Raw genomic sequence first — 18,193 nt, forward strand, 5'->3', positions numbered from 1 at the left:
TAAACGATAGCACATCTATGCCAACAGTTCTTAACCAGGGGTGTGTGGCTGAGAATCATCTGGGGAGCTGCCTAAACATGCCTACGTAGCTGAGGCACTGCAGCTAAGCACAGCACCCTGGGCATGACCAGTGTGGCGATGGGCACGGCGATCAGCAAGCTGCCTAGTGACTTCATTGTCAGGTGAATAGGAGTCGGATCCATCACCAAACACCTCTCAAGAATGTCCCCATTGGGAACATCACACACCGGGGCTTGTCGGGGGGTAGGGGGTTGGGGGAGGGATAGCATTAGGAGAAATACCTAATGTAAATGATGAGTTGATGGGTGCAGCAAACCAACATGGCACATGTATACCTATGTAACAAACCTGCACGTTGTGCACATGTACCCTAGAACTTAAAGTATAATAATAATAATAATAAAAAGAATGCCCCCATTGGAGCATGTGGAGAAGCAGGATGGTCCAGGGACCAAGTGGGTTCCAGCACTGGAGCAGTCTGAGCGGGCCAGAGACTCTTCCTACAGCACCAGCCCTCAAAACGCAGATCCCAGGTACACAGCCAAGGGTTAAGAAGATAACAGTGCTGGAAGTCATGCTCAAACTCCAACAGAATCAGGAGCCATGCTCAGTTCAACAGGCAGGGAATTATCAGACTCTCAAAGACATCATGAGGCTAGAACAGGATGTTTCAACCAAGAAAAACCAAATAAATCCTTTCTTTGCGTCTTGTTTGAGCTTTTGACTTGGATCAAGCAGACACAAATGGGTTGTATTCTCATATAACTTTGTACGATCAATGATCACAGCTGAACTTCTATTTGCAATTCTGTCCATACAGACTGAGCTCCCTGGTGACGATATGAATGAAAGTGAATATTTAAGGAATGTGTTTTAGAAAAAAGGGGAATAGTGGGGGCAGGAGTTCCTTTGAGAGAATGCCAACATACCACTGGCAGGGGTCATTCAGGACAGCCTAAACTAAAACAATTGCTTCATAAAAATTAAAAGAAAAATGGGAAATAAAGCACAATAACATACAGTTAGAAAACACAGAAGCATCAGGAAGGCTGGGCGTGGTGGCTCACACCTGTAATCCCAGCACTTTGGGAGGCTGAGAGGGGGAGGATCACTTAAGGTCAGGAGTTCAAGACCAGCCTGGCCAACATGGTGAAACCCCATCTCTACTAAACAAAAATTAGCCCAGCGTGGTGGTGTGCACCTGTAATCCCAGCTACTCAGGAGGCTGGGGCATGAGAATCACTTGAAACTGGAAGGCAGAGGTTGCAGTAAGCCAAGATGTCACCACTGCACTCCAACCTGCCACCACTGCACTCCAACCTGCCAACCTGGGTGACAGAGCGAGATGCTGTCTCAAAAAAAAAAAAAAGAAAAGAAAGAAAACATAGAAGCATCAGAAAGTTGCATCAGAGGATACTGTGTCCTATGACCTCTGACTTTGACATTGATCTTTTCCTCCTATAGTCCAAAATTTCTTTTCTGTTCCCTTCATTACAATAGGTGATTTGTAAATCCAATACTAGAGTCTGCCAACATTTCTCGAAATGATGGGGAAAATGGCACAAATCTCCAAATTAGGATATAAGGAATCGGATCTTTGAGTCAAGGGGACTAGCAGGATATCATGAGAACTTTTGAAACTGCATGGTTTCTGACTGCTGCCTGGCTTAAGGCAGACTCTGTATTTGCTAAGATAGCTCAGAGGTGACAGAAAGGGGTAGGGGAGTGTAGTGACTCTGAAGTCAGACTTCCTGGCTTTAAATTCCACGCTACTATTTAATGGATGTGTGGCTTGGGCATATTATTTAACCTCTCTACCTCAGTTTCCTCATCTATAAAATAGGGATTATGATAATTCCTACTTCATAGAGTTGTTGTAAGGATTAAATAAATCAAAGTATGAGAAGCACTGAGAACAGAAAGTGAACCATTTCAGTGACTGATATTGTTATCTCCAGACAATAAAATCCAAATGAATGGAACTAGAACATAAGCTATACAAGGTAACAGACAAAATAGGGACCTGACTCTTCAATTATTTTTTTAAATCTTTTATTTTAAATTTTTGTGGGTACATAGTAGGTATATATATTTAGGGGGTACATGAGATGTTTTGATACAGGCATACAATGCATAATAATCACATGATGGTGAATGGGGTATCCATCCCCTCAAGCATTTATCCTTTCAGTTACAAACAATCCAATTACTCTCTCTTAAAGTTATTTTTAAATGTACAATTAAATTATTACTGACTCTAGTCACCCTGTTGTGCTATCAAATAGTAGGTCTTATTCATTCTTTCTACTTTTTGAACCCATTAACCATCCCCTCCTCCCTACCAGCCCCCCACTACCCTTCCCAGCCCCTGGCAACCATCCTTCTGCTATCTCCATGGGTTCAATTGTTTTGATTTTTAGATCCCACAAATAAGTAAGAACATGCGATGTTTGTCCTTCTGTGCCTGGCTTGTTTCACTTAATATAATGATCTCCAGTTCCATCTGTGCTGTTGCAAATGACAGGATCTCATTCTTTTCTATGGCTGAATAGTACTCCATTGTGTATAAGTACATTTTCTTTATCCATTCATCTGTTGATGGACACTTAGGTCACTTCTAAATCTAGTCTACTGTGACTGGTGCTGCAACAAACATGGGACTGCGATATCTCTTTGATATACTGACTTCCTTCCTTTTGGGTATATACCCAGCAGTCATCCCCTCAATTTTTTTTTTTTTTTTTTTTTTTTCTGAGACGGAGTCTTACTCCATCGCCAGGCTGGAGTGCAATGGTGCAATCTCAGCTCACTGCAACCTCCGCCTCCTGGGTTCAAGCAATTCTCCTGCCTCAGCCTCCTGAGTAGCTGGGACTACAGGTGTATGCCACCATGCCCGGCTAATTTTTTGTATTTTTAGTAGAGACGGGGTTTCACCGTGTTAGCCAGGATGGCCTCTATCTCCTGACCTCGTGATCCACCCGCCTTAGGATTACAGGCGTGAGCCACCGCGCCTGGCCCATCCCCTCAATTCTTAAGACCAGCACCTAGCACATAAGCAGGTACTCAGTAATGAATTGTTGAATGAAATCAACATACAACAGATACGGTATACAATGAAACATGTTTTCAGAACCTTGGAAATTCTATTTTGTGCATTCGAAATCTTTCTTCATTGCTTACAAATCTATCGGAAATGAATTTACAAAATTAATCCATTGCTATATCTGTGAAAAAGGAAAAATTAAAATTTCCTTAAAAACTCTATGTTGAGAATCAGTTCAGAATGCTACCAATGAAATTCCATTTGAGAACATCCTGAAAACAAAATAAAACTAAGAATACTCATTCTGGAGCCCGGGTACCCCGGTACCATCGATTCTGATTTGATTACTCTCAGGAGAGTGTCTGGCCACATGGGTTTTAAAAATGCACCACAAGTCACCCTGATGTGCATCTCTGGTTAGAATCAACTAATCTACACCATCACTGAAGTGCAGTATAAGAACATTCCACGACAAGGCAAAATGCTAGATACTGCTGAATGTAAAATGCATCTAGGAGTAGAGTCAGAAACTGAGAGGTATACACACCACGTTCTTAAGAGCAGTCCTCTGTCACAGGTGCCATGCAGTGATCCTAGGAATGGGGGAAAATCTCAACAACAAAGTGACTCAGTCTTCCTTTCTGTCCTAGTCTTTTTAGAGACAAAATAAAATGTTCACTTCAGACGTAAATGTCAGCAAAGCTTTAGAGAAAGAAAACCAACAAAAGTCTTAGGACCTATAAAGCACTCCCAATGCAGGCAGAAAGACACCAAAAATGTGGATAAAATGGTTATCAGAAACAAAAACCACCTTTCCAAATTATACCATCTCTTTCTCTAATTTGCTACTGGGTAGATACTGCCTCATACATAATATATTTTTACCCCTTTAATGGTCCTGCCCATGCCTACCTCATGTGAGTAATCTCAGCAACTGAACCTAATTTTTTCCTTTGTCCTTTTGAGGGCCAAAATATCCTCCCAAAAACGCTACACAAGTTAAAAGGTGGAAGCAACCCAAATGTTCACTGAGGGATGAATGGATAAACAAAATGTGCATATCCATCCACACAATGGAATATTATTCTGCATTCGAAAGGAAGGAAATCCCGTCCCATGCTACAATATGGATGAACCTTAAAGACAGTATGTTAAGTGAAATAAGCCACTCATAAAAGGACAAATACTGCATGATTCCACTTAAAGGAGGTATCAATAAAATGAGAGAGTTCCCTGACCCCCCTCGCAGGACGTGCAACAGAGGTGTGGCTCATCTGTTCAGCCACTGTGTGCACTCAAATCCCTTATGGGAGGGGGAGCACACAGACGGGCAGGTGCAGGATCCAAGGTGAACACTTTTGGGCTCCAGCCGCACAGTAGTGTCTAGGAGTGGGTGCCTGTGATTCCGGAAACTCCATGGGCTTGCTACAGTGCTCTTTTAGCTCTGCCGTCCATAGATGGCTTAAGTGTTAACCAGCTCAGTGCCTTCTTGGTGCCTGGGTTCTTGTCCGGAATTCAGAAAGAATCAGGTCACACATGGGCTTGAAGGATGGTGAATGCGGGGATTTTATTGAGTGGTGGAGGTGGCTCTCAGTGGGATGGATGGGGAGGAGGAAAGGAGATGGAGTGGGAAGATGATCTTCCCCTGGAGTTTGGCCATCCAGCGGCCGATCTCCTCTCCAATGGTCCCCAGCCGAACTCCTCTCCATGTTCAGATGCTCCTTCTCTTCTCTCCTTCTTTGCCACACCGCTCTTCTGCTCATGGAGCCTGGGGTTTGAGGTTTATATAGTACAGGATACGGGGCATGGCAGGCCAAAGGGCAACATTTGGGTGTGAAAACAGGAATGCTTGTTCTTATTTAGGGCCACAGGTTTCCAGGCTTGAGGGTGGGGCCTTTGCCATAGAATCGCCCTCTTCTGCCCAGTATTTCCCGGTCTCCTGTCCATATCATCTAGAGTAGTCAAACCCAAAGAGGCAGAAAATAGAGGCTAGGCGTGGTGGCTCATGCCTGTAATCCCAGCACTTTGGGAGGCCGAGGGGGGCAGATCACTTGAGGTCAGGAGTTTGAGACCAGGCTGGCCAACGTGGTGAAACTCCATCTCTACTAAATATACAAAAATTAGCTGGGCGTGGTGGCAGACGCCTGTAATCCCAGCTACTCGGAAGGCTGAGGCAGGAGAATCGCTTGAACCTGGAGGCAGAGGTTGCACTGAGCCAAGATCATGCCACTGCACTCCAGCCTGGGCAACAAAGTGAGACTCTGTCTCAAAAAAAAAAAAAAAAAGAAAGAAAAAAAATAGGATGGTGGTTGCCAGGGGCCAGGGGAAGGGGGAGTTGCTGTTTAATGGGTATAGTTTCCAGTTTTACAAGATGAGAAGAGTTCTGGAGACTGTACAACAATGTAATGTACTTAACACAATTGAACTGTACACTAGGAAATGGTTAAGATGGTACATTTTATGTTATGTATATTTTACCACAATTAAAAATTTTAAAAATAAAAAACAAAAATCATCCAGCCCCACTCTTGTCCATGATGCCCTCTTGCTCTGACTCACCCTTTATTCAAACCTCCCACTCCCACCCTTTGCAACCTGACTTTTGTTCCTGTGACTTTACAGAACTGCTCTCTAAAATCCAGCAGGTCTGTCTTCAGCTGCCACCCTTCCCCTTCTGTGACCTCTGCTCCTCCAGGCACTTTTTGCCCCACCTACCTGTTCGTCATCCTCAACTGGGGACCCCTGCCCAAGACTGTACCCTCTTTTCTTCTCCCACATTCGCTCCCTTGGAAGCTATCACCCACATAGCTGTCCACTCCCATTCTATACCTTCTGATCCTTATCTTTCCCCTGGTGCCATATCTCCTATTTCCAGGGGGCTAAAGGCAATCATCCATAGCATCTAATACGTTGGTACAAAAGTAACTGCAGTTTTTGCCATTATTTTCAACGGCAAAAACCACAATTACTTTTGCACCAACCTAATAAAAAAGTAAAACCACTACCTGCTGGGCTTCATTACCTCTTTTCTTGGTAGAACTGCCTTGCTTTTACACAAATGTCTTTTTTGCACCAGTGTCTTAATTTACTTCATTTTTAAGACTACCCGCAACTGGCCGGGCGCGGTGGCTCACGCTTGTAATCCCAGCACTTTGGGAGGCCGAGGCGGGCGGATCACGAGGTCAGGAGATCGAGACCACGGTGAAACCCCGTCTCTACTAAAAATACAAAAAATTAGCCGGGCGTGGTGGCGGGCGCCTGTAGTCCCAGCTACTCGGAGAGGCTGAGGCAGGAGAATGGCGTGAACCCGGGAGGTGGAGCTTGCAGTGATCCGAGATCGCGCCACTGCTCTCCAGCCTGGGCAACAGAGCGAGACTCCGTCTCAAAAAAAAAAAAAAAAAGACTACCCGCAACCATGCCTTCTGCTAATTAGGCATTTTAAGGACCAGAGCCCTCTCATATGTGCAAGAATTTGCTGATGCTTATCTAATTCAGTGCTTATCTAATTCAAAGGTCCTAAGAGGCTGCCCAGGGTGCAGATATTTGTTGTATTTCACTTGCAGAGTGCTGGCAAACACACAATATTTTAAAAATGTAAATAAGTTGCCAACATTAAACGTCAGGAGATTTTACATAAAACTCCAGATTTCCAGATTCTCTTAGAAGACTGGCAGCAGTGAATCCACAGTTCTTGATATAACTATCAGCTGTGGAAGTCGCTTCTTTGATGGGGCACATGCTTGCTGATTTGCCACAGTCCCTACCACTCCTTACTGCCTCTCTAACTCTAAGGCTCAGTGTAGCTGCTGCTGATTGTTGAGCTTAAGCTGTGGCATTTCTTTTTTTTTTTTTTTTTTTTTTTTTTTGAGACAGAGTCTTTCTCTGTCCCCCAGGCTGGAGTGCAGTGGCGCGATCTCGGCTCACCGCAACCTCCACCTCCTGGGTTCACGCCATTCTCCTGCCTCAGCCTCCCGAGTAGCTGGGAATACAGGCGCCCGCCAACACGCCCGGCTAATTTTTTGTGTTTTTAGTAGAGACGGGGTTTCACCCTGTTAGCCAGGATGGTCTCGATCTCCTGACCTCGTGATCCGCCCGCCTCAGCCTCCCAAAGTGCTGGGATTACAGGCTTGAGCCACCGCGCCCGGCTAAGCTGTGGCATTTCTCACACCTGCCTGTCTGCACGGCCTGTTGACCTAGATGCTCAGTGCAAAACTGACTCAGTGCTTGTGTCTATCCTTAAGCTAAACCCACGGTTTCAGACTGGCTTTCAGAAGAGGCCTGGGGTAGGGTCTTTGCTTTCTGCACCCCCTGCTCTCCACCCACAAGACACCCCTGAAACCTGCAAAACCTTTTCTCAGGATTCTCAGTGAAGGCAGCATCCAGCTCTAGGAGCTGTTTGGGTTTTTCTGCCTCCTCTTTGATTAAGGTCCAGCCGTTTGGTACAGTGAGGTGGTCAAAGAGTCAGCTCAATGACTTTCTAACAAGTGACCTCGATGAGTGACTTAACTTTGCTAAGATTCCTTTCTTTTGTGCAGAATGGTGGCTGGGTCCTAGGGGTGATGAGAGCAATGTCTTAATTACTGGTGCTCAGAAAGCACCAGCTGGCTCCTTTATTTCTCCTTTACTTTCTCCTATATTTCTCCTTTATTTCTTGCTTTTGAATTTTAGAATGTCATTTCTTCAATTTTTATAAAACATTTCATTTCTTTTAGTATCTAAACTCCTCCCCCTTCCCTAATTTTATCTTCCTGATCTGCTTTTATCTCAATTTTCTAGTATAAAACATCTGAGTTGAAAAATGTGTCTTTGCTTTTAACTCTATATTATAGCATTACATTCTTTTTCATCACTTTTGTTGTTGTTGTTTTTGTTTTGTTTTTTAAAACGGAGTCTCACTCTGTCGCCCAGGCTGGAGTGCAGTAGTGCGATCTCAGCTCACTGCAACCTCCACTTCCTGGGTTCAAGTGATTCTCCTGCCTCAGCCTCTCAAGTAGCTGGGATTACAGGCATGCACCACCACGCCTGGCTAATTTTTGTAGTTTTAGTAGAGACAGGCTTTCTCCATGTTGGCCAGGCTGGTCTCAAACTCCTGACCTCAAGTGATTCACCCACCTCGGCCTCCCAAAGTGCTGGGATTACAAATGTAAGCCACCACACCCCACCTTTCATCACTTTCCTTTGTTTTCCATTTAGTATTCTTATCCCATTCTTGGCGTCTCTTTCCTTAGATCTTATGCATTGGCAAGTGGGCAGCTAGCAGCCAAGAAAGACAGAAGAAATAACCTTGCAAGAGCGAGGGAAAGCCTCTCCTTCCCTCCCACTCCCCTAGTGGGACCTCATTCTTAATGCCAGGTCACTAACCGACGTTTGCCCCAAGCTTTGAGAAGATCACAGGTCAATGCTCTCAAACATCAACTACACTTAAACAGTGCCTTTTCTGTGCCAGGCACTGTTCTAAGGGCTCCCGCATATCATTTATTTAACCCTCACAAGAACCCCATGAGGCGGCTCTCTTATCTCTGTCTTTCAGATGCAGAAACTGAGGCGTGGTGCGGGTAAGTAGCTCCACATAGCCAGAGACTGAGAGCTGAGGCCCAGCGGGCCTCTGGTGAGCAGTGGCTCCACAGGCTGGGCTCTTAACCACTCCACTAGTTCCCTTCGGTGAAGTGATGAGGACAAGTGCTTGTCTAGAGAGGGGGCAGGAATGCCATCTGTTGTTAGGATGAAAGGTGCTATATCCCAGACTTATGAACCTCCATATTAACAAACACGCTTTAGCGAATGGTTTCCCCAGTAAAAGGCAAGAAGCAGTAAGAAGACAGCCACCCTGCAGTGTGGACCTGGGCTCTGGGGATCAGGCGGGGAGGCTCGCCAAGTGGTATGCAGCTCTCACGAAGCCCTGCCACGCTCCTCTGGAATTTGTGTCTCAGCACAATGACAAATTACCATGGCATTGACTCAGGGTCCCTAAATCCCTGGCGACCTCTTTTAAACTGTTATGTAAATTACCTCATTAACTCAGTCGAGGATTTTTTTTTTTTACATGGTTTTTCTTTTTTTTCTCCTGCTCTAATGTTTCATGAACGTTCAGTGTTGGTTTCGGTTTTAATTTTTAAACTTCCTAATCTAATCACACCAGGAGCCAGAAGCTGTTTTTCCCTATCAATGCTTTGATAAGAGACAAGAAAGCAAAAGCCACTTTTATAGCCCCTGAAAACTTCTCCCCATTTCTTTCAGCTCTTTCAAATTTTAGATTTAACCACTCTGCATTTGCAATGCCATAAACTGTACCGGGACTCCCAGCACTGGGTCTCACTCAATATCTTCTTAATGGGCCTCGTGCCTCTGTTCTTTCCAAACAAAACCCTTTTGCTCTTACATTAAAGCAGAACTGGTCATTTTAGTCAAGTTCTTCTTTAATACGAGGAAATGCAGAGAAGTTCCCTGAAAGGAATGAAGCCTTTTCTTAAAGCATTCCATTTCCACCTGCCGAGTCCAGAAGGCTTCACTGGTGTCTTGCATGCCAGAGTCGTGTCATGCTCCTGCCAGCATCAACCTGAGGAGCTCTCCCTGGCCTCCTCTGCCAGCTGTTATCTGCCTGCATTGAACCTCACTGTCGCCATGTCATCTGTTCTGAGGATGAGGGCCAGCTTCACAGAACTCTGGAAATCACCAGGTCCTAGTCTCCAGTTGTATAAACTGCACTGCCCTGGGCTCCTTATTCCTTGAAGTTCATTGTGTTGCATTCTTTTTTTTTTGAGAGAGAGTTTTGCTCTTGTTGGCCAGGATGGAGTGCAATAACGCGATCTCAGCTCACTGCAACCTCTGCCTCCTGGGTTCCAACAATTCTCTTGCCTCAGCCTCCCGAGTTGCTGGGATTACAGGCATGCGCCACCACACCTGGCTAATTTTGTATTTTTACTAGAGACAGGGTTTCTCTAGGTAAGTCAGGCTGGTCTCAAACTCCCAACCTCAGGTGATCTGCCCACCTCGGCCTCCCAAAGTGCTGGGATTACAGGCGTGAGCCACCGCGCCCGGCCCTATGTTGTGTTGCATTCTTAACTGGACCAGATACACCTCCCTATAGGGAGTCCACAGTACAACCCCGTGCTCAAGGCCCACCTCTTCCCTCCTCTCTCTCCTCAAGCCTGTGGGTCTTCTCTGCACCCTTCCACCTTGTGGCATTCCCCTGCTTCTAGGGTAAGTGCTCCCTAACTGTTTGGGTGCTGGTTTGGAGGGCATAGAGAATTTGGGAGCTTTAAATTAGGTTGATGGCTGGACAAAATGAAGAATAACATTTCATGCCACGTGAAAATGATATGAAATCAACTTTCAGCACCCATAAATAAAACTCTGTTGGGACACAGCCATGCTCATTCATTCACATATTTGTCTGTAGCTGCTTTCACACCACAATGGCTGCAAAGCCAAAAATATTTACTATCTGGTCCCTTATTGAAAAAGTGTACGAAAGGCCATTGAGGATCTCTTGAGGCCAAGAGTTTGAGACCAGCTTGGGCAACAAAGAGACCCCATCTCTACAAAAATTTTAGGCCAGGCACAGTGGCTTATGACTGTAATCTCAGCATTTCAGGAGGCCAAGGAGGGTGGATCACCTGAGGTCAGAAGTTCGAGACCAGCCTGACCCATATGGTGAAACCCGTCTCTACTAAAAATACAAAAATTAGCCAGGCGTGGTGGCGGGCGCCTGTAGTCCCAGCTACTCGGGTGGCTGAGATAGGAGAATTGCTTGAACCCGGGAGGTGGAGGTTGCAGTGAGCCAAGATCATGCCACTGCACTCCAGCCTGGGCGACAGAGCAAGACTCCGTCTCAAAAAAAAAAAAAAAAAAATTAGAAATTTGCCAGGCGTGGTGGCACATGGCTGTAGTCCCAACTACTCAGGAGGCTGAGGCAGGAGGACTGCTTGGGCCCAGGAGGTCGAGGCTGCAGCGAGCTATGATCACACCACTGCACTTCAGCCTGGACAACACAGTGAAACCCTGTCTCTAAAATAAAGAAATAAATAAGTTTGGGGCTAGCATTCCTACTAAATGCACACACACCAGATTGTGCAGTATTCAAACACGTGAACTGAAATGGTCTGAAAAACATGTTCTTTCTAGTAGGTGGCAGTTTGGTTTGGAAACCACACTCAACACAGACAAACTCTTGCCTCCCTTGCTGGATGTCTTGGCAACACATCTGGGACTTGACCAAGCAAATTAAGGCCAGGGTCTTGTGATATTTTAGAGACGCTATCAAGTTGTTGGCCATCCCTGAATGAGCTCTGAACCTTGTCTGAATTTCTTTGTGCTTTATTATGTTCCCATCTCTTGTGCTCTCAGTTGACAGTCACAAGCAAAACAATAAAGTTTATTTTTGGAGTCTTAAAACCGTCTAATAACTTAGTTCCTCAGTGTTCCCCTGGCTCCCCTCTCACCTGAGCCTGATCCCTCCATCTTTAGCCACTCCTCATTCTACATTTCTTACTTTTCAAAGTACCCCACTTAAGACTTACCCACACTGTGCCACTTCTCCCTGCTTTTCAAAAATCGTCTGAGTTAATTAATCAACTAATAGCATCACTATAAGGAGACAAGCCCTACTATCTAACTTTCCAGATAGTATAAGCTTTTTTAAGGCCAGACACAGTGACTCATGCCTGTAATCCCAGCACTTTGGGAGGCTGAGGCAGGAGGATTGCTTGAGGCCAGGAGTTAAAGACCAGCCTGGGCAACAAAGAGAAACCCTGTCTCTATTTTTTTAAATTAAAAACTTTTTAAAAAGGAGAAAAATGAGTTTTTAAAAAATCGAGGTATAATTTACATGCAAGGAAATACACAGACCTGAAGGTAGAGCATCAAGGAGTCTAACAATTGGGTGTTTCAAGAGTTACCTTTTTTCTTTCTTTTTTTTTTTTTTTTTCCGAGACAGAGTCTCGCTCTGTCACCTAGGCTGGAGTGCAGTGGCGTGATCTCGGCTCACTGCAACCTCCGCCTCCCAGGTTCAAGCTATTCTCCTGCCTCAGCCTCTTGAGTAGCTGGGACTACAGGCACACACCACCATGCCTGGCTAATTTTTGTATTTTTAGTAGAGACAAGGTTTCACCATGATAGCCAGGCTGGTCTCAAACTCCTGACCTCAAGTGATCTGGCCACCTTGACCTCCCAAAGTGCTGGGATTACAGGCATGAGCCACCATGCCTGGCCAAGAGTTACATTTTGGAGAGTGATTATAACACTATATGGGGGAGCCAGGACAGCATGTTTTATTAGAAGACTAGAAAATAACGTGGGAAGAGTGTCCAAGCCCTGGTTCTGACTCTCCCAACTGTGTGCCACTTCATCTCTCAGTCCTCCATTTCCTCAGCTGAAAATTAAGGAGGTTAGATCAAACGGCTTCTGAAAGCCCCCTTAGTCCTATTCTCTGTCATGAAATAGGATATGTATGCAAGCCAGTAGAGAAGTGGGGAGATGATGTCCTTCAACTCTGCCTAGGATGGGAGTAGCTCACTGCCTCATCCGTGGAGTTCATTCAACGTGCAGTTCTTTTTCTTTTTCTTTTTCTTTTTTTTTTTTTTTGAGACAGGATCTCACTCTGTTGCCCAGACTGGAGTGCACTGGTACAATCATGGCTCACTGCAGCCTCAACTCCCTGGGCTCAAGCAATCCTCCCGCCTCAGCCTCCTAAGTAGCTGGGACTACAGGTGTGTGCCACCACACCTGGCTGATTTTTTAAAAATTTTTTTGTAGAGACAGGGTCTCACTATGTTGCCCAGGCTGAAAGGTTCTTGTTTGGACCAGGATTCAGCAGACTATGGCCCAGCCCACAGTCATGGGATCCCCCTGACCGTGTCTGTTTGGCCCTTGAACTAAGAATGGTTTTTACATTTTAAATTGGTTGAAAAAATTAAATCAGAGAATATTATTTCATGCCACATGAAAATGATATGGAATCAACTTTCAGCGCCCATAGATAAAGTTTTGTTGGGACACAGCCGTGCTCATTCACTCACGTATTTGCCTGTAGCTGTTTTCATACCACAATGGCTGCAAAGCCAAAAATATTTACTAACTGGCCCTTTATTGAAAAAGTTTACCAACCCATAGTTAAGAACTAATAAAGACTTCAGACCTGGGCACTATATACACAAGTAAATCAACTTTAGAAAACGTTTTCACTTTGTAGCAATGAACAGAAATAGGGCTCTTTTTGTTTCTGTTAACAGAGCAAGAAGAAAAATAATCGTACCAAAAAGACTAGGGAAAGCAGGAACACAAGTACAGTGAATGTCCTTATGACCTTGCTCAGCCCTTCTTTCCAACAATCTGGCAGAAATATCAGTCATAAAAGTGTTCATACCCTTTGACCTAATAATCCAACTCCTGGAAACCTATCCTAAGGAAATATTCAAAAGAACGAAAACACTGTGTCAAGATGTTCAATTCAGCATTTTTCTAACAAAATGCCAGAAGCCATGTGAAGTGTTTTATCAGTAGGAAATGAATCAGCAGAATATGGCTCCTTAATGCAATTAAATACTGTATGCACAGGTCATAGACAGGAAGGCCAGATACAGGAAAAAGTGATGATACCAGAAAAGACTACATAAAAACTAATCGTGATGAAGTCTGGAAAAGACCATGGATATGCAATTAATACTCAGTTACAGGTTTATAGATAATACAGTTTAGAAAAAAATCTTCTTTCTTTTTTTAATTGGCAATAATTGTACATATTTATGGGGCACATAGTGATGTTTCAATACATATAATGTATAGTGATCAAATCAGGGTAATTATTTTGAATCCTTTAACAAATCTCTCCCTCTTCCTCAAAATGTCTCATTTCTAAGGACCCTTGAATCAGCTTTGATAATTCTACACACACAGTCATTAGCCCTTTTATAGGAAAAGGCCTTTGCAGATGAAGACAACACATAGAACACAGGATGGGAACTTCTAGGAACACACTGCTTATAAGCAGGGCAAATAATCATTACCAGTACTTTTGTCCAAATCAATTCAAACCTATAATCTCCACTTCAGAAAAAGTGAATTCATAGTTTTCATAACCCTTAAGGAATTAACAGGTGATTAAGAAAAAAAGAGGAATTGTTCTTGAATATAAAAGTTAAGCTCGGCTGGGTGCGGTAGCTCACGCCCATAATCCCAGAACCTTGGGAGGCCGAGGCAGAAGGATCACCCTAAGTCAGGAATTCCAGACTAGACTGGCCAATGTGGTGAAACCCCACCTCAAATAAAACACAAAAAATTAGCCAGGCATAGTAGCGCATGCCTGTACTCTCGGCTACTCGAGAGGCTGAGGCAGGAGAATCGCTTGAACCTGGTGAGATGGAGTCTTGCTCTGTCACCCAGTCTGGAGTGCAGTGGCAGGAGCTCGGCTCACTGCAAGCTCCGCCTCCCGGGTTCACGCCACTCTCCTCCCTCAGCCTCCCGAGTAGCTGGGACTACAGGCGCCCGCCACCACACCCGGCTAATTTTTTTTTGTATTTTTAGTAGAGACGGGGTTTCACCGTGGTCTCGATCTCCTGACCTCGTGATCCACCCGCCTCGGCCTCCCAAAGTGCTGGGATTACAAGCGTGAGCCACCGTGCCCGGCCTATAAGTCCAATTTAAATGAAAAAAATGAATAGTATTTCAATGCTTTCTATCAAAATTGTTAATTGTTTTCACAGGCAATGTAGGCAAACGTATTTTGTTCATAGCATTCTTGTAAAAATATGCTGACTTGGAAAAAAGTCTACAAAAGAGATATGCCAATACGGGATGGGGGAATCCTACAAAAGAAATGTACCAGTTTATAAAAACATAAATAAATACATAAAATTCTACAAACGAAATATGTTGACTAGGAGGAAAAAAAGGTCCATAAAACACTATCGGCCGGGCACGGCAGCTCATGCCTGTAATCTCAGCACTTTGCGAGGCCGAGGCGGGTAGATCACTTGAGGTTAGGGGTTCGAGACCAGCCTGACCAACATGGAGAAACCCCGTCTCTACTAAAAATACATAAAATTAGCCTGGCGTGGTGGTGCATGCCTGTAATCTCAGCTACTTGGGAGGCTGAGGCAGGAGAATCACTTGAACCTGGGAGACGGAGGTTGCAGTGAGCCGAGATTGAGCAACTGCACTCAAGTCTGGGCAACAAGAGTGAAACTCCGTCTCAAAAAACAAAAGAAAACAAAAAAAAACACTATCATGCTATATGTTTTGATATTTGTATGCCACCCAGTAGAGCCTCGCACAGTGGTCACATTCTTATCTCTGGCACAGCCTTTTTTGGAGACCTGTGGAACACAGTGCTGCACAAGTGGGAGGGCACAAGTTCATATATCACATGCTTCTTGGAAACTACGAAGCACAACTTAAATTTAAGGCAACATACTTTTCTTTCCCTTTAGAAAAAGGACTTTTTAAAAAATTAAGGAGAGGCCGGGCGCGGTGGCTCACGCTTGTAATCCCAGCACTTTGGGAGGCCGAGGCGGGCGGATCACGAGGTCAGGAGATCGAGACCACGGTGAAACCCCGTCTCTACTAAAAATACAAAAAATTAGCCGGGCGTGGTGGCGGGTGCCTGTAGTCCCAGCTACTCGGAGAGGCTGAGGCAGGAGAATGGCGTGAACCCAGGAGGCAGAGCTAGCAGTGAGCCGAGATCGCACCACTGCACTCCAGCCTGGGCGACAGAGCGAGACTCCGTCTCAAAAAAATAAATAAATAAATAAATAAATAAATAAATAAATAAATAAATAAATGGAAGGAAATTAAAAAAAAAAAAAAAAATTAAGGAGAAAAAATTAAAGAAATTGTTGCCTGGAAACAACCCAAATGTCTACCAGCTGATGAATGGATAAACAAAATGTGGTCTATCCATACAATGGAATATTATTTGGCCATTAAAAGGAATGCAGTACTGATACATGCTACGATGTGGATGTAGCAAAAAAACATTATGCTAGAAGAAACGAGACAGACCAGGCGTGGTGGCTCACGCCTGTAATCCCAGCACTTCGGGAGGCCAAGGTGGGCAGATCACTCGAGGTCAGGAGTTCAAGACCAGCATGGCCAACGAAACCCCGTCTCTACTAAAAATACAAAAATTAGCCAGGCGTGGTAGTGGGTGCCTGTAATCCCAGCTACTCCGGAGGCTGAGGCAGGAGAATCGCTTAAACCCAGGAGGTGAAGGTTGCAGTGAGCCGAGATCGTGCCACTGCACTCCAGCCTGGGTGACAGAGTAAGACTATCTCAAAAAAAGAAAAAAGAAAGAAAGAAGCCAGACACAAAAGACCACAAATCATATGGTTCCATTTACATGAAATGTCCATAATGGGCAAACCTATAGACAGAAAGTAGATTAGTGGTTGCCAGGGGCTGGCGGGAAGTAGGGATGGTGACAGCTAATGGGAACAGGGTTTCTACAGGAGGTGATGAAAATGTCCTAAAATTGCACCGATGGCTGCATAACTCTGTGAATGCACTAAAAGATCAGTGAATTGGGCCGGGCAGGGTGGCTCACGCCTGTAATCCCAGCACTTTGGAAGGCTGAGGCGGGCAGATCACGAGGTCAGGAGATCAAGACTATCCCACCTAACACGGTGAAACCCCATCTCTACTAAAAATACAAAAAAAATAGCCGGCGGGCACCTGTAATCCCAGCTACTCGGGAGTATGAGGCAGGAGAATGGCGTGAACCTGGGAGGCGGAGCTTGCAGTGAGCCGAGATTGCACGACTGCACTCTAGCCTGGGCGACAGAACCAGACTCCATCTCAAAAAAAAAAAAAAAAAAATCAGTGAATTGTACACTACTAATAGATGAATTATATGATGAATTATATCTCAATAAAGTTGTTTTCAAAATTTTTCAAAACAAGCTTTGCTGCTGTGTTTAAGATTCATGAAAATCATGAAATCATCAATATTTTTATGTTTACTGTGAAGAAAAACAAATTTTATTTTTTAAATTGAGACGGAGTCTCACTATGTTGCCCACGCTGGTCTCCAACTCCTGGGCTCAAGCAATCCTCCCACCTCAGCCTCCCAAGTAGCTGGGACTACAGGCACATTACACCACATCCAGCACTAAGAAAAACAAGTCTTTTTTACCCAGGCTGGAGTGCAGTGGCACCATCACGGCTCACTGCAGCCTCAAGCTCTTGGGCTCAGGTGATTGTCCTGCTTCAGCCTCCCAAGTGGCTGGAACCACAGGCATGAGCCACCAAGCCAGGCTAATTTTTGTATTTTTTGTAGAGGCAGGGTCTCCCCATGTTGTCAAGGCTGGTCTCGAATTCCTGGGCTCAAGCAATCTGCCGGCCACAGCCTCCCAAAGTGCTGGTGTGAGCCACTGCGACTGGCCAAGAAAAATCTTAAATCAGGCTTATATCTATCAAATTTTTAACTGTATTGAGTACAATGCTCTTTTTAAAAACTTAGTACAATTATCACTGAATCTTTCTCAATAGATATAATTTTAGGACATTAATTTTTCACCAACCATTTTTTGTCACGTAGGCAATTATTTGAACAAAGTTTCATAGTATCTGAAGACACCTGAAAGCTACAGAATTGCTAACATTCATGAAGAAAAAAAATTCTTATATAGTATTTGTAAGGAAAAATGTTAGTGACTTAGAGAACAACGGCTTTTTATGCAGAGAAAGGAGGAAACTGTATTCACTTTGAAGCCTTTCCTTTTTAAATTTCATTCTGGCTAGGAAGCTTTCTATTCCTTAGAAGGTGTATATTCATCTTTAAAGGAGAAGCTCATATTTCTGGTCTTACTCTTTCTTGAGTTAAGAAGGCATTTTTCTACGGGCCGGGCGCGGTGGCTCACGCTTGTAATCCCAGCACTTTGGGAGGCCGAGGCGGGTGAATCACGAGGTCAGGAGATCGAGACCACGGTGAAACCCCGTCTCTACTAAAAATACAAAAAATTAGCCAGGCGTGGTGGCGGGCGCCTGTAGTCCCAGCTACTCGGAGAGGCTGAGGCAGGAGAATGGCGTGAACCCGGGAGGCGGAGCTTGCAGTGAGCCGAGATTGCGCCACTGCACTCCAGCCTGGGGGACAGAGCCAGACTCTGTCTCAAAAAAAAAAAAAAAAAAAAAAAGAAG

At 44.6% G+C, this 18,193-nt stretch overlaps 1 protein-coding gene across 1 annotated transcript in view; it reads right to left on the minus strand.

Annotated features, from left to right (window-relative positions):
• Positions 1–18,193, minus strand: part of CTPS2 (CTP synthase 2) — a 113,907-nt gene that overhangs the window by 27,970 nt on the left and 67,744 nt on the right. The window lies entirely within an intron of this gene.

This window comes from Hylobates moloch, unplaced genomic scaffold (assembly GCF_009828535.3).
Source record: "Hylobates moloch isolate HMO894 unplaced genomic scaffold, HMol_V3 SCAFFOLD_7, whole genome shotgun sequence".
NCBI classification, from domain to species: domain Eukaryota; kingdom Metazoa; phylum Chordata; class Mammalia; order Primates; family Hylobatidae; genus Hylobates; species Hylobates moloch.